We start from the raw sequence: 17,130 nt of genomic DNA on the forward strand, positions 1-17,130 counted from the left end.
TTACTGATAAACTTACAGCCTATTTTTTTGTTGAATGGAATGATCTGAATGGAAAATAATTTACAGATTATATACTTGTCTTCCCATCAGGCTGTTGAAAGTGTTTTACTAGTGAATAAATATCAATTAAACAGATACTCAAAACATCAAGATCATGGCATTTAGACAATTATGACCTGACTTTATGTTATTTTTTATTTATTTGTATCTATTGTTGGTAGGCCTTTGAGGTGAGACAAGCTGACAATCGACATTTTAGATTGAAGAGGCAGATTTTATGTGTTGACAGCTAGCTATTTGGATGTTAGTTTAATAGTTTATTAAATGGATTAAACAAAAATTGCACTTGTGCCTGTAATTTGTGCAATACTTGTGGAATGTGCTATAAACAAGACAGAGAACTATTGCTGAATTAGTTATATAGAAAATGCAATTGGTCCAAGTTTATTTTCAAATAGGCTATACTGGCGTCCTCTAGTGATGAACAAGTGCAATTTAATTCTGTTTATAGCAATGCCTTACGATTTCATTAGTCATCTAAGCTTTTCATAAAAGCAACCCCATCGGGAACTTCTAGTCTTGTTTATAAGTTCCTAGTCATAAGATTCGTCCTGCATGAATAGGCATATGCTTCAGTCAGACAGATTAATGAGCAGTGGATCTATTGACAGATAAGACAAGACATGATGGGAGATCTGGTGGTGACTGCAGCCTTATTCAGCGCATAAATCATCTCCTGCTTTATGAAACAATCCAGACATCTCTTTTGAATCTGAGGGATTTCAATTTCACACATCCCTTAAACCCCAAAGTCCCGTTAACATCTCACGGCTAAATTATTCATTACAGTTTTTCTCAATTGCTTTGGCTCAATTCTCGAATGAAACTTTTTTTTCCCGAAACAATAAGTTCAGATCTCTGAACAATTAGTTTCTTGTTCACATCAGATTGGAATTTCTTATTGATTTGAGCAAATGGCAAATGCTTTGGCACATGTGTGCAAACAGTAAGTACAATTGTCTGCAGTATCGTTTCGAAAAATGTGCCAAAGCAATTGAGAAAAACTGTAATATTGGCTCTGCGTTCAGGACATTCACTTCAATTTTTTAAGGGTGCATGCATTTTTTATCTGTTTTGTAAGTCTGCAGAATATGGGAGTTTATTTATTTTTTTAGAGATTCTTTAAAAGAATCATTCGATTTCTTTATGTTTGTGATCACTGATGTGTTTCATGTCAGTGGCTCACTGAAGTATTCCATGCATGCTTTTCTTACTCAGTTTGTTAGGTTAGGTTAACTTTAACGACCTGAAAAACTCAGTATGGCTTTGTCTTCTGTGAGACTGAGTGCTTGTGACGGGCTGGAGAGTAATTGCAAAACCTTTAATAGGCCCTTGCTGGGTGTTTGTAATTCTTTGGACTCTTATCTGACAGAAACAGAGAAGATCTGGCCAGCAGAGAGCGCAGTTTGTATGGCAACACAAAACCAGCCTCAAATTTGAAGTGTTTCCTCTTTACACAAAGTTTATCACTGGCTCATAATAACGGCAGTCCATTACTTTTCTCAATTCATTTTTCATTCGACCGGTTTCTTTGTTTGTTTTCAGTCATTCTTTCAGATTTGTGCTTTCTCTGCAGTTTGATGTAATCTAGTCATCTGAGTTCTGTGGGAATGAGTCTATGGGTGTTTATAGGCTTCCATTACAGAGCATCAATTATTCATGGGCTGATTATATGGCTATTGTTTCCTGCCATTATTTCTGAGAGTTTACATTTATCAGAATTGCCCACACACGTATAAGCATTCGTTTCTTGCTCAGCTGGATGCAGAATTTACTTTTAATAACAGCCGCTTGTAATGATCCCAATATTAAAATCTTTGCAGCGTTGTCCAGGCCAGAGAGAGAGAGAGAGAGCAACAGTAAATGTAAACACTGTTAAGGTAGCTCTGAGAAGTGTCATTTCAGTTTTCATGCTGGGAGATGTCAGTCTGTTGTTTGTATCTTCCTCGTTGCCATTTCTGGGATCCTACAGCACCTTCTGTTTGTCCTGCTTCTGATGTTTTCTTAATTATGGTTATAGCCATATGTGCACCATGTGTGCTTATGCAGCTCGCAGAGTGTTTAATGAAGAGCCGGCTGCGCAAGACCAACCTGAACGACAACATTTTTTAAGGTTAAAACTAAGCCACGCTTGTATTTGACACAAAAGGTTAAAAACGTTCCCAGAGATCAAACTGTACAGTGTACTCTCTACAGAGTCAAAAAACAAAAATCTGCCACTTTAGATGATACACAATTTAAATATGATACACAATTAAAACATATGCAGTACACTGAATTAAAACTGATATTATAGGTATATTACTTAATTTACATTTGCACAGTGCTATTATATACATTGTGCTTGTATTATATTGCTCATATCGTATATATCATTTATAGCATTGCAACCGGAGGGGAAAAATATTTCAGATCAAAATAAACCCTCAAATCAACCCTCAATAGACAGAGAGATGAAAGATAGATAGATAGATAGATAGATAGATAGATAGATAGATAGATAGATAGATAGATAGATAGATAGAATTATGATGCACACTTATAAACAATATACAGTACACAGCATTAAAATGAATAATTTCATAGATATGACTCAACAATTTACACACGTGTTATAATATACACTTCGCTTGTATTATATTGCACATATATAATTCATAGCAATGCAACCAGAGAAAAATATTTACAAAAAAAAGAAAGAAATCTGTCACCATCTATAAATATATGGATCAACATTTACACATTGCGTTTTCACAAAAAATCTATTATGCATGTATTATATTGCACATATATATTATTTATTTGTATTCATATTATTGCAACCAGAGGGAAAAAAAAGATATACAAACAAATCTAAAGATCAAAGTATTTGGAACAAATACAAGAGATTTCTCCCAAAGTGGTTAAAAAAAAACATGAATCAAAATATTCAACCCCCTGCTACGAAACAAAGTCGAAAATCTGTCACATTGGATCAACTTAATTATCCTTGTCTGAAGGAACCAAACAGCTGGAAAACAAATGTTAGCTGTTTCAGTAGCAGGTGGTCCCCTGCCAAGTGTCTTTACCATCCATCTGTAGCGCACCTGTGCTCTCATTCTGCTTCTGCTTCTGCTCTGCTTCGGCAGGTTATTATATGTGCCGCGTGTCATTCTCCATTGAGAAATGCATTGTGCTTCTCAGCTCTGGGTGATGACACCATAACAGAAGACGCCACTGTACATGATTGAACTAATGAGTGAACATGCCACTGGACGCTGATACTCCACCACGATGAGAAGAACATCAAGCCACTTCAGCCCGCTTCAGTTCGGCGGTGACCTGATACGGCTGTGCACGTCCATTAAGAACGGCCTGTCATCAGTGTGGCATCTGTAATGTTGTGACATTCTGCCTGACCTCTAGGTGAGCCGTCTAAGGTCCTGTTTGCCTTCTGGACCTGACGGGCCATCATCAGAAATAAACCTCAAGCACTCCCATTACAGAGGACATTACGTTCATTTGCAGAAGAATTATCTGATATGTCCTGAGTCAGATACGGCAAAAAAAACAAAAAAAGTGACACAAATATATTTTAAATATATGCCAAATATATGTTTGAAAAAGTTAAGCTCTTTTTTATTATAATTGTTTTTTTTTTTAAATAGAAAATATATTTAGTTTCAACCCTCACATACTAAAATATATTTCAAAATGTATTTCAGGGCCAAAGAAATTCATTTCCAATCTTACAGTAGCCTACATTACATTATATATAATTTGTTGAACATCGTAAAGTATGTTCTTTGCTTAATTTTATGTTCATACATGTTATACAGTTTTTCTTCAAATGTGACGTGAATGTATTTTCTTGAAATGAAAAATAGAGTGCAAAATATATTTTTTTATGTTTTTTTTTTATATATTTATATTTAAAAAAGATTTTTTATTTTATTTAAAAAATGCCAAAAAATATATATTGGTAGAAAATATATTTACACAAATATATTTTCAATCATGTTTTAGCAAATATATTTTTGGCCATTTTTGTATATTTTGAAGTATATTTAAAAATATATTATACACACACACACATATTTCTTTTTTTTTTCTTCTTTTTTTTGCTGTATGGAGTGGATGTGTTTGGTGGTGGTATATATTATTTTATAGATAATATATTAGATTAATATGATTATTTATATTATATTTAAATTATTATATATATAAATATAAATTATATATTATATTTTTACATATAAATATTTTTGAAGCATATTTTACCAAATATAGATTTATTTGCTTTACATCTGGCAGTGAATATTAAAAATGGGACATCCGTGGCACATGCATAACGCTCAGTCTATACTGAAGCCAGCTTTTAATTGAAGAACACATAAACAGCTGTCAGAACAAGCAAAGGGCCTATATATAGGACGCACACACACAAACATGCATGCAAGCCAGCTGCCTCTCTGTTTGTCCTCACTGAGAACACTCTATTTCCACTGACACTGAAAAAACCAGCGGGAGAGAGGGGGATAACTACAACATAAAGCCAGACTCTCCTTCTCTGTGCCCTGGGTTAAGACTGATTAACTATCAAAATTAGAAAACCAACCACAATGGCCTCACGCCAAACACATTTTTGAAATAATTGATCTCCGCAATTCCCTCTTGCATTATTCCCATTGATTTCCAATGAGTGCTATTGGCCCCCAAGGAAAATACCATCACTGGTGAATAAGAATGCAGGAAGGGAATTGAGGCCACATTTAACATCAGTGCACACAAAAAAAGGGTCTGTCTGAATGCTTACTGAACTGATAAGACCTTTATTTATTATAACATGGCTACTCATAAACAAAGAGAGCGAGGCACGGCTCACCGATGAAAAATAGAGAGCGCTCACTGTGATTTTGATTTTCAAAAAGGAACGAAAACTTCAGCTTTTTGAGTTGTGTTTATGCAGCTCGTGTGAAACAAACAGTCTCCTTTTATGATTTCCCCAGATACCGTGCAATAGGCTGTTCGGTTTCAAAGTGAAACTAGTAACATGATTACATAGCTTCCCACATGTTTGTAAATGATGAAACTAACTCACATCTGAAATGATACTGGCTGCCGTTCCCACACTTATCTGCTGGGAAACAAACCAGCTCAATAATCGTGGCTTTGATGTGTTTGTCTGTATCTAATTCCAATTCCATACAAAGATTTCATTTGTGAACTCGGCCGAGGATTCAGACTTGAAATTTTATGCCGCAAGTCCCCAGAGTTTTTGTCCTTTTATTAAATGCAGATTACAGATGCAATATATATTGCTGTATGGGTATTTAAATTGTAAAGTACACACACACACACACACACACACACACATATATGTGTATATATATATATAATGTATATATATAATGTATATATACATATATATATATATATATATATATATATATATATATATATATATATATATATATATATATATATATATATATATATATATATATATATATATATATATATATATATATATATATATATATATATATATATATATATATATATATATATATATATGTGTGTGTGTGTGTGTGTGTGTGTGAACATGCATCTGTAATGCATCTTCATATTCATGTATGAGGCAAACAGATCAGCACATGACAGATTTGTTATAATAATGCATTTTCTGTGCAAGCACCGACAGATCACATACAGCAGCCCATTAGTGGGCTACTAAGAAGGGATGAAGAATAGAGATGGGTGCAGATTTATCATGAAAATGTAAAAATGCAAAATTTCTCAGTGTGAAAATGGTTAATAGTACATATATGACCCAGACATAGCTGAAAATCCCCATGTATTTTATGCATTATATTGTACATACATAACACAGAGGCTTGATTTTTTGAACTCATTCTTACAAATTAGCACCCTGACTCTCACATGATTGTACCTAATGCTGACAGAGTGATGACACCTCTTCATTGAGAGCGGCTGAAGAAGCCATTCCTGATATGCAAAGCACATGAGGTGAAGTGACAGAGAAATAGAACCAAGCCCACGCAGGCCATGGCTGCAAATGAACCACGTATTCACAATGTGGCGAAATAGCATGAATAAAATGTCGCCTGCAACCCAAGGCATTCCCGAGTATCTCTCATAGGTCACAAACCACCCCATCATCACGGCAAACACACGGAGCCAGGCTATTCTGTGTTCATTTTTCAATAGTGACAGCTTACCCTCTCCTGGAACATGTTAGACAAATACTCCCGTCTGGTGTCATTTAGAACCTGATTTCGTTTTGAGGTCACGTATATTTCTTTTCTCTTAAATGCTTCTTTCAAGTAATCAGTTTTCTTCTTGTTTACCCTCGGCGCCCTGTGGCTCGCGTCTCTGTTCACCTGTACAGCATGCAGGAGCTATTGAGAAATATCTGCATCTGCGAAACAGCCTAAATCAAAACAAGTCAGCCAGGCCGGGGGTCGGACTATAGATCTAACTTGAATTCATTAAGAATCTCTCAAGGCTTACCTTGCAACATAATGACTGTGGTGCCTTGATTTGATGAGTCAGTGATTCTTTGTACAGATGGAGCAGTATTAATGTTCTCCATAGCAATAAATTAAAAGAGTAAGCAATAAGCAAAGCAAGCTGTTTCCAATGTACTGACATGACAAAAATCTTCATTTAGAACTAGATTTTTATATTTTCTTAAAGGGGTCATATGATGTTGCTAAAAAAGAACATTATTTGCCTTCACAACATGGCGGCAGCAGCAACAATAAAGTTACGCCTTCTTTCTTTGCTGAACATTTGGGCGGCTTTATGTAAATCTTCCCACATCGTGACGTAGACATGTGGGGGCGTGTTTAAACAAGGCGTTTTAGGAGGGCGTTGACCAGTCTTAACTTTTATAAAGAATATCTCTTTGGGTTTGAGACTTTAGTCTTTGCAACTTTAGGGATCTTATCTATTCATGAACAGCTTGTAACACTCTAAAGAGAAAGGAAAACTTGAAATCGCATCATATGACCCCTTTAAATTCAGCAATCGCAGAATCGCAAAATCCTGGAGGGACTAAATAGTACAGTATGTATACACAAAATAATGATCTTGAAAATAGCATTATATGACCCCTTTTATGGTCGTGAAACAAGTTTCGAACCACATGTATACTTACCAGGCAGTATGTGATTTCGGATGCAGCTCTAGTCTATGGGATTGTTGCACCGATTTTGTGATCCGTTAGGCTGAAAATAATAGACCAGACCTCTAAGAACCAACCCTTAACCCTAAGTATGAGCAATAATAAATGTGCTGCTTAGCAGAGCGAACACAGCTAATAAATAGAAGTGCTCTCAGTGAGACTCTGAGCTGCTGTGTGTGACTCCTCTTTTAAAGAGTGGGCCGAACAGATCACTTAAAGGAGGAAGAGCGCAAGCTTTTATGACAAATGATCTCTCTCTGCCCCCCACCACACCATCAAGGAGGTAAACATCATCTGTTCTGGCCCTGTTTTCTGATGGGTAGATAATAACTCACATCAGGAGGCTAAATGAAACTCACCGGGAAAAAGGATGAGCAAATTACTCTGCCTCTCCAGCCCTTGACACTCGTAGCAATAGAGATAAATGTGAGGGTGTTTATGAAGCAACTCGCCACAAATATTTTCACCTGATTATGTGCCACAGCGTATTCCTCTTCTTGATAACATATCAAGTTAGCATCATTAAATATGTTGTTTAAATGCCATGCTCGTACGGTTTCTATGTTTTCAAATGCATTTGACATAAATTACTGTAAAATGTAATATTGTAAATTTTGAGTGAGCATGTACAGATTTTTTCATCCTAAATAATTATGCTGTCTACATGTCTCCTTATATAAGAGCTACAATTGTGAAACAAAAGTCATAACTGACTTTTTTTTTTAATGGATTAACTTAAACGGATGAATTGTTCACCACAAGACTAGTAATTTTGCATTAAAAATAAGTCTTTCATGTGGCTACTGTACAGTGTGTAAGTTTTTTAAATGTGAAATATCAGTTTCAAAATAATTCTGATGGCACACTGACTTCAAATAAGGAGACTGACTTCTGCGTCTTTCACAAAACATCTGTTGCAGGAGTATGTAAGTTTGATGACCAGATACAAAATTCTGTGAAAAGGGTGGCTTGCTTTACAGCAGCAGCAAACGCATGTGTACAGCTATCCACTGTAATTACAACAGTGATATTTACCACGGTGAATTCATCTCACTTCTGAGAAAAACAAACGCCAGATTTGTGAGACATAATCTCAATTCTGAGTTTACATTTCGCATTTGCTTTTGTTCCCACCATGAAATTAAAAAATAAGGTAATTGTGACTTTTTATATCACAATTCTGACTTTTTCAAAATTTCTAACTCACAGTTGTGAGAAAAATGCATTAAATAAAAAGTCACAGTAGTTTACATCTCACAGTTCTGACTTCTTTCTCAGAATTCTGAGTTGTTTTTTGTTCCCACCATGAAATAAAACATTTAAAAAGGTAATTGTGACTTTATATTCCACAATTTTTTTTTTTTACTTTTTGACTTTGCAAAAAAAAAAAAGTCGCAATTATAACTTTTTTTTTGTTGGCAGAATTCTGACTAGTTTTCTTGCAATTCTGAGTTTACATCTTTCAAATCTGTTTTTTTTTTCTTGTTTCCACCATGAAAAGTCTTCTTTCTCAGAAATCTGAGTTTACATCTCACATTTGTTTTTTGTTCCTGCCACAAAATAAAAAATAAAAAAGGTAATTGTGACTTTTTTTGTCTCACAATTCTGACTTTTTCAGAATTTCTAACTATCAGTTGTGAGGAAAACGTGAGATAAAAAGTCACAATTACATTTTTTAATTTTGTGACAGGAAATCTCATACAGTAAATCTGTTTTTGTTTCCACCACAAAGTCAGAATTGTGAGATATAAACTCAGAACTGCATGAAAAAATTCAGAATTGTGAGATGAGTCACAATTTTTTATTTTGTAGCTGTGTTTACATCTCACAAATGTTTGTTTTCACCACAAAAAGTCAGAATTGTGTGACATAAATTCAGAACTGTGTGAAAAAAGTCCCGGGGTGGAAACAAGCTTCCATACAAATTACACAAAGCTACATACAGTTGCTTTAACATGAATCCAATTTCTTTCCCACCCTCACATACTGTACTACCAGCCGTCTCTTTCTGGCAGTGTAATGCACGGCTCAATTGATGTGCACATGCACAGAAGTTAATGAACCCATATGTTGCAGTGGATGACTGTGACAGCTTGTGCATTTTCTCAAAACATTGAGCAAAGACTCCAGACATCAGCTGTCTCATTTTTTCCTGCACTGACATATTAATCATCCAAAATACAAATACAGTACATCATAAATGCCACACTGGAACAAAAATAAATTAACAACCTAATTATCTTATGTTTTTCTAGATTACTAAAGTGCTTGTAACAAATGATGAGCTTTTCCACAGTAAACAACTAACCGCAAATACAACATGTTCTACAAAAGAGGGATTTATTCAATTAAAACAGAGTCACTCAATGCTTCCAACTGAAGTGGTCAATATACTCTATAGACACAGAGTTTTTACATTTCCTTTCTGATTTAGGAGTGGTTCAGCAGTATTGGCAGCAGACTGTTTCTCTCAAGGCAATGTTTAACAAGTGCAGAATTTACCTCCAAACCCAACGTTTATCTACACACATACTGAAATGGGGGAAATACTCCGAACTAATTAGTGGTGCTTAAAAATACATTTTCACCTTTAGCTATAATTCTAGCGTGCATCTTTAATCACAGCAGGGGAATTGTTCGTATGGTAAAAGATCTGCTCTCCTCATCTAAAGAAGTGTTAGCCAAATAAATGCATGGGCCCATTTGAACATGTTTTAGCAGACACGTATGATATTGTGATAAATTAGTTCATTTAATAGTGCACTGCAAGAAGAAATGTTTTCAAGTAGTAATTATGAACACAGTTTTGTAGCGTGAAACCCATAACATAGTGATGATGGAAGACTGAACAGATCAGCCTGAGGTGAAAATATTTAAGTTAATTATTAGATGTTAAACTCTGCAACATGCTGTCAATTACCCGGATAATCATTTTGTAAAAAAAAAACAAGAGTGTTTACTGTGTATATTTATTATGTATATATAAATACAAACAAATGCATGTATATATTTAAGAAAAATATGTTGTTTATATATTAAACATATTTATATATAATATAAAATATAATTATATAAATATATAAATGTATATACATGTAAATATTTTCAAAATGTATAATGAATGTGTGTGTATTTATATATACAAAATAAATATACACAGTACACACACATATATTATGTAAACAAAAACTTTTATTTTTGATGCGATTAATCGCAATTAATCATTGCCCAGCACTATACATTTGTAATCATGTAATACTTAAAAAGTAATTGTAATCTGATTACGAGCATTTTAAAATGTAATAGAATTTAATTGCAAGTACAACATTTTTGGAATCTGGCTACGAACTCCAGATTACATGATGCTGTCAATTACCCGGATAATCATTTTGTAAAAAAAAAACAAGAGTGTTTACTGTGTATATTTATTATGTATATATAAATACAAACAAATGCATGTATATATTTAAGAAAAATATGTTGTTTATATATTAAACATATTTATATATAATATAAAATATAATTATATAAATATATAAATGTATATACATGTAAATATTTTCAAAATGTATAATGAATGTGTGTGTATTTATATATACAAAATAAATATACACAGTACACACACATATATTATGTAAACAAAAACTTTTATTTTTGATGCGATTAATCGCGATTAATCGTTTGACAGCACTACTTCTTAAATAATTATTCCTGTTGTTTAAAGTGTAATGCTGAATGTACATTTATTTATGGTAAATAAAATATATTTAATGTCATTTATGTAAGCTGGTATATATTTGTATTTACACATTTGTAATAATGAAGGTGCAAATAAGTAGATTTAAAATAATAACTTTAAATATGATAAATAAAATTACTAGGCCTATATTTTATAAAAATAAAACTAAAATTATTAAAAATTACATGTGCTTTAGTATGTTAATCACCACTTCAAAATAGGTGTACTTCATATGTAAAGTACACTACAAGTACTCATTTATTACAAGTACACACTTCTTTGGTAACACATTATTTTAAGGTGTTACACGTTACATATACTTACTATTATAATATCAATAAATTATGCATAATTACATGCAAGTAACCTTTAAAGGTCCCATATTGTCAAAACTGAAATTTCCTGGCTTTTTTCACGATAACTGAGGTCTAGGGGCTATTTAACTACCATATAAGTTTCAAAACAGTCAGTCCACAGTAAAATGCACACAGCCTGCTTAAAGTTCTAGCTATTTTTCACGAACCGTTGTGATTTCCGTAAAAAGGTGACGTCAGAACTACTCAGTCACCACCCCGAGCACCACCCACTGTCCCACTCTCCTTTTGCCAAACCCCCAGACAACATCGCGTCCATGCTTTTGCTGAGCAAGGACAACACGGAAACATGTCGAAAAGTTTAACTTTAACCACTAAACCAGATCGGCCGACCTGTAACGTTACACTCTCACTCAAAGGATGGACGATCTGACAGGATTGCTACTATGAGGTGGATCACATCTAACGTGTATAGTAAAGACAAACTCACCGTGTCTATCTAGTCTGTAAAGCGGAGCTCACGTGCGCTTGCGGTGGAATGTACACACTTACGAGAATGAACGAGCAAAACTCCCGCGGCGAGTAGAAAGGCTTACAGTTAATGAAGAGCACTTTTAGATCTGAACAGCACATCTTCTTTAACACAGTTACATCTGTACACCACCTCTCATTGATGTAAAAGCATGTCCCGCCGCCACGTGCTTTCCCCGTTGATTCTGCGTCGCGATCTGCTCTAAACAGCTGAAAGCCCGGCAGACTCAACGCGCTGTCCGGAATGCCGTCTTTCAACCAGGTTTCCAAACACAGAGCAGCAGAGTTTGAAAAATCCTTATTTGTCCGGGAGAGCAGAAGGTGTTCGTCCGTTTTGTTGGGTAGAGAGCGGAGGTTTGCCAGATGGATGCTAGGCAACGGCGTCCTGAATCCGCGCTGCCTTAGCTTCACGAGCGCCGGCTCGCTTCCCCCGTCTGCGCGTCCTGAAGCGTCTGATCAGCGCCGCTGCTCCCACGACTACAATGTCCAGCAAAACATCAGAATAATCGAAAACCGGTGAAATATCAGGTGGTGTGTACTGCCGAATGTCCAGCAATTCGTCTCTGGTGAAACTGATTGCGGGGATATAACTAAAGACAGTAACCCTATAGTAAGTACATGTAGTTAATTAATATTACTCAGTACTTAAATGTATAATTACACTGTAACAGGGACACCTTAAAATAAAGTGTAACCCACTTCTTTTTCACAAGGGCTGTTACATAAAGCTTTTGCACATGAAGGGGCTGTTTTATACAAGGTATCACAATGTGACAGGTTAGCATTGTCCACTTAGCCAGATAGCATGGTCCCCTGCTGGTAGATGTCATAACTACAGCATTATGCCGGCAAAGCCTGTTTCTCCCTTGATGGCCATTCAAAAGCATCCATGTATTCTAATGGAATGCATTTTATTTTCAAGCAAATAGAGATCATAAATATTTCACTATATGTTATAGTTGATGTTTTGCCAGTGCCAGTGTTTGCAGGGCTTTGCATTCTGTGTGCTCATCATTTTTCTGTGACTACATATTTCTAGAGTGGCCGTGAGTCAAAAAGGCAATATGCCTACATTTCTCCAAATCTGATGAAGAAACAAACTCTTTTACATCTTGGATGGCCTGAGGGTGGGAAAAATTCCAGCAAATTTGTATTTTTAGGTGAACTATTGCTTTAAGAAGTTTGCACTAAAGACATGAAGGATACTTCAAATGATGTGGCTTGTTGAGGAGAGGTTTGCTATTACTTTTCAAGGTGACCAAACTTGCCCGGCGCATCATAAAACAAATGAACAGTCACATGTATTGACAGATGAACTGAGTCATGTCTAGTGATTAACTTAAATTGCAATGCAGAGAAATAAACCCAGTGAATTCATTCTGTGAAATTGTGTTCATCCACCATAATATACAAAAGTTAATTATTAAATATAATGAAAATAGAAAAAAGTTTTTTTTTTCAAGACTTTTAAACAAGGTTTTGTGAAGCCATACTCTCAGAATAAAAGGTACAAAAGCTGTTACTGGGGCAGAATGTACACCTTTGTACCCTATTTATCCCTAAAGGGTGAATTTTGGTCTCTAAAATATACATATTAGTACCTTTTGAAAGGGAACCGCCCCAGTGACAGCTTTTGTACCTTTTTTTTTCCTGAGAGTGCAAGACTGAATGTTTGATTTGCTTTACAAGCTAAAACAGTCGAATGAATTACTCTGAATTTCAGTTCATTTTAATAATCAAATTCAATTTCTATCCTGTTTGCTACCTCCATGCAATTCAAATTATGTTTTGAAATGTGCACAACCCTGGCAAGCAACTACCCAGAACATCCCAGCAACTAGAAACCACTTTGAACACTTTAGCAACCACGGGACAATGGTTAGCAACCCAGAACACTCTTGCATTATGGCGAGTTTGCATGAGCAAGCAGCACTCACAATTATATCATGAAATGTAAAAATCTAATTTAGAAAACTCTTGAACTGAAATGTTTAACTCTGCTGTTCTGACTGTGCTGTGTGCCGTGGTTTGATTTGACCAGAACAGCAATTTTTGACATTTTACAAAAGTATATTCCCAGCTAACAGGGAATGTTCTCAGAACTTTGGCTGACATTCTGAGCGGTGTTTCCCAAAAGCATTGTAAGTCTAAGTAGATTGTAGAACCATTGCCACCAATGATCTCCACGATCAACTTGACTCACAATGATTTTGAGAAAAGCAGCCCTGGTTAGGTTCTCTCAAAGTTATAAACAAAAGACCTTAGTCAGGTTAGATGCCATATTGAACTTAGCACAGATAAAACAAGGCTTTGAGGGATAGACTTACAATCTTCACAATGGCATGCACTTTATAATGGTCCTAGATCACATAATTTTTATAACTTAGAACTTAATGTCCATTTAATTTGTTTTTTCATAAAGACATTTCTTCAGCTAAGCAATCCATTAAATGCACTGTACTTCAATCCCTAACAGTCTCATTTTCATAGCTTTCAAAAGTTCAATATGGTGCTACCCTGATTATAATGTCTATTTTATTAATGTTCTTCCAGTATTGTTAATAGAATGTTCATCAAAGTTATCTGGTCTTTAATAATGTTCTCAAAATGTTATCACAAAAATATGATTTATACTTCATTCATTGAACATTTTTCCTGAAACATTTTAGTTAGCCGTTTGTCAAACGTTTTTTTAAATATTACAACTTGTTTCGGAATTATGAGAGAACATTTAAAATGAACATTCCATTAATGTTTGCAAAATGATAAAATGGAATGTTCTGTTAATGTTTACATAACCAAGAAAAAAATGTTTTTAAAACATAAAAAAAAAAAAAAACTGCATTTTCTAAATGTTTAAAGAACATTCAAGCAACGTTATCAAAATGGTCTTAGAATATATTTTTGTTAACTGGGTTATATTCCAACATGTAATAACTTGGTATTTTGGTAATGAAGCATTCCTTAAATGTGCTAATGTGTTCGTTTGTAAATTTAGGTATGAGTGTTTGTATTACAAGGCCAGAGGGAGTCCAGGTTATATCCAAACATATGGTGTCTTGTTTCAGCGCATCAACATGTTTCATTTGTCTTTGCAATCCCCTTTACGGTGCACCATAAATTTCGCCGTAGCTTGTACCTCTGAGATGAAAGCAGGCCCCGTTTGTACTGCCCCGTGGCAGGCCTGATTAGTAACCCTGGGAAATGATTTATAACCACTGGGATTGCTGGTCAGAATGACTTAATTGACTTTCTGTAAATTCGGAGGCAGTCCTTGAGAGAAGATTAGGTAATGAGGGGGAAAATGACAAGCCGCCGCAGTAAATCTCTCCTCCTCTAGCCAAGTGAATGAGAACAGGTTCGCGAGCAGTCACCAGCCAACTGTGATGCTGTCGAAGTCGACACAGCTCGCTGACTCCAGGGTAGGCTGTTTATATGTATCTTGCCATCTAACGGTCTCTCTCAGCATTAATCTATAGTTAGAGCAAAGAGGGGGAAACACAGATGAGCATCGGAATTTTACAAGGCCTGCATCCCTTCCCCCCTGACGCTTGTGCAAGAGCCAAAGGCACCTCTCTTTAAGGGCTGCTCACCTGCAGCGCTGGCGCCTGGCTCTGCTGAGGGCGGTTCTCTGGGGAGGACACTGAGAGTCGCGGATAAGAGTCAGGGGCTGCACTGCTGAGCACAGAGAAAATAGAAACCACATGGAGAAGAGTGTGGAAGCTCTCCCAGGATTGAATAATGGGCCACGCTCTTTCTCACCGCACTGTGTAGCTGATGGAAGGACGTTTTGTTTGTGTCTGAAATCGAAAGCAGCAGCCTTGCTGCCTCCCTGACCAGTCGGTCAACTCAATTTATTGTTTAGAGCCTTTCACAGTACAGTCTTGGCAGTGCTGTGAAAGATAACTGTGGTGAGGAAGATTTACTAAGACGATTAAAAGATAAGGAAGAAACCTTGGGAGGAACCAAGACTTTAAGCAAGACTCTACTGGCCAAATTTGCCTAAATTGCCAAAAATGTCTTTGTTGTCCTATTGTTTTCATACTTCTTAAAGATAGACCAATAACGTTTAGGCGTTGTACATAATCAACCAATTGTGGCGTATGAGAAGGTGGGAGGTACAGAGGCAGGTCAAAGCAATGCAAATATAAAAACATTGATATTTGATATATGTTCTCATAATGTTGAGAGGAAACGTTCTGAGATCAACATTCTCTCAACATCCTTATGATGTTATTTGTACTTCATGAACATTCCAAGAAACCTTTTTTGTAACCTTTAAAATAACATTCTAATCACAACATTAAAAAATGTTAACGTTCTTAGAATATTAAAAATAAATGCTCAAGAAATGCTATATTTTCCGTGAAAATACAGTTGGTAGAATGTTGTAAGAAATGTTTCTGTAACCTTTAACATTCTAATCGCAACAAGCGACCTGGGCTGTGTTTCCCAAAAGCATCGTAAACTTAAAGGGATAGTTCACCCAAAAATGAAAATTCTGTCATTAATTACTCAACCTCATGTCGTTCCAAACCCGTAAGATCTTCGTTCATCTTCTGAACACAAATTAAGATATTTTTATGGAATCTGAGAGCTCTTTGACCCTCTAAACGTAGCAAGGACATCGTTAAAATAGTCCATGTGACATCAGTGGCTCAACTTCAATTTTGCGAAGCTACAAGAATACTTTTTGTGCACAAAGAAAACTAAAATAACAATTTATTGAACAATTCTTCTCCCCGAGGTACCGTCTTCCACCATTTTGGAGAATACCACGATGCATATGCGCGCTTTCCCCAGAACGTAATCAACATAATCAGCGTTGTTTACGTTCAGGAGAAACCGCGCGCATGCTGAACTGTTGTCTTTGCTATGTTTCTGGACTTGGGAACATTGCAGTTGCGTTGCTGTCTATGCAGGGTCAGACAGCTCTCAGATTCCATCAAAAATATCTTAATTTGTGTTCCGAAGATGAACGAAGGACTTACGGGTTTGGAACGACATGAGGGTAAGTAATTAATGACAGAATTTTCATTTTGGGTGAACTATACCTTTAAGTACACTGTAGATCCATTGAAACCAATGGAGCTACAATCAACTTATGCTTATGATGCTTTTGGGAAACACAGCCCTGGACATTCTGACATTCTTAGAATATTAAAAATAAACATTCAAATAACACTATATATTGGGTGAAAATAAAGTTGGAATGTTATAATTTGGGTTTTTAAAACCTTTAAATAACATTCTAATCATGACAAGAAAACTGCACATTTTAACATTTTAGAAACATT

The sequence above is a fragment of the Sinocyclocheilus anshuiensis genome, unplaced genomic scaffold, assembly GCF_001515605.1.
Source record: "Sinocyclocheilus anshuiensis isolate Anshui unplaced genomic scaffold, SAMN03320099.WGS_v1.1 scaffold235, whole genome shotgun sequence".
NCBI classification, from domain to species: domain Eukaryota; kingdom Metazoa; phylum Chordata; class Actinopteri; order Cypriniformes; family Cyprinidae; genus Sinocyclocheilus; species Sinocyclocheilus anshuiensis.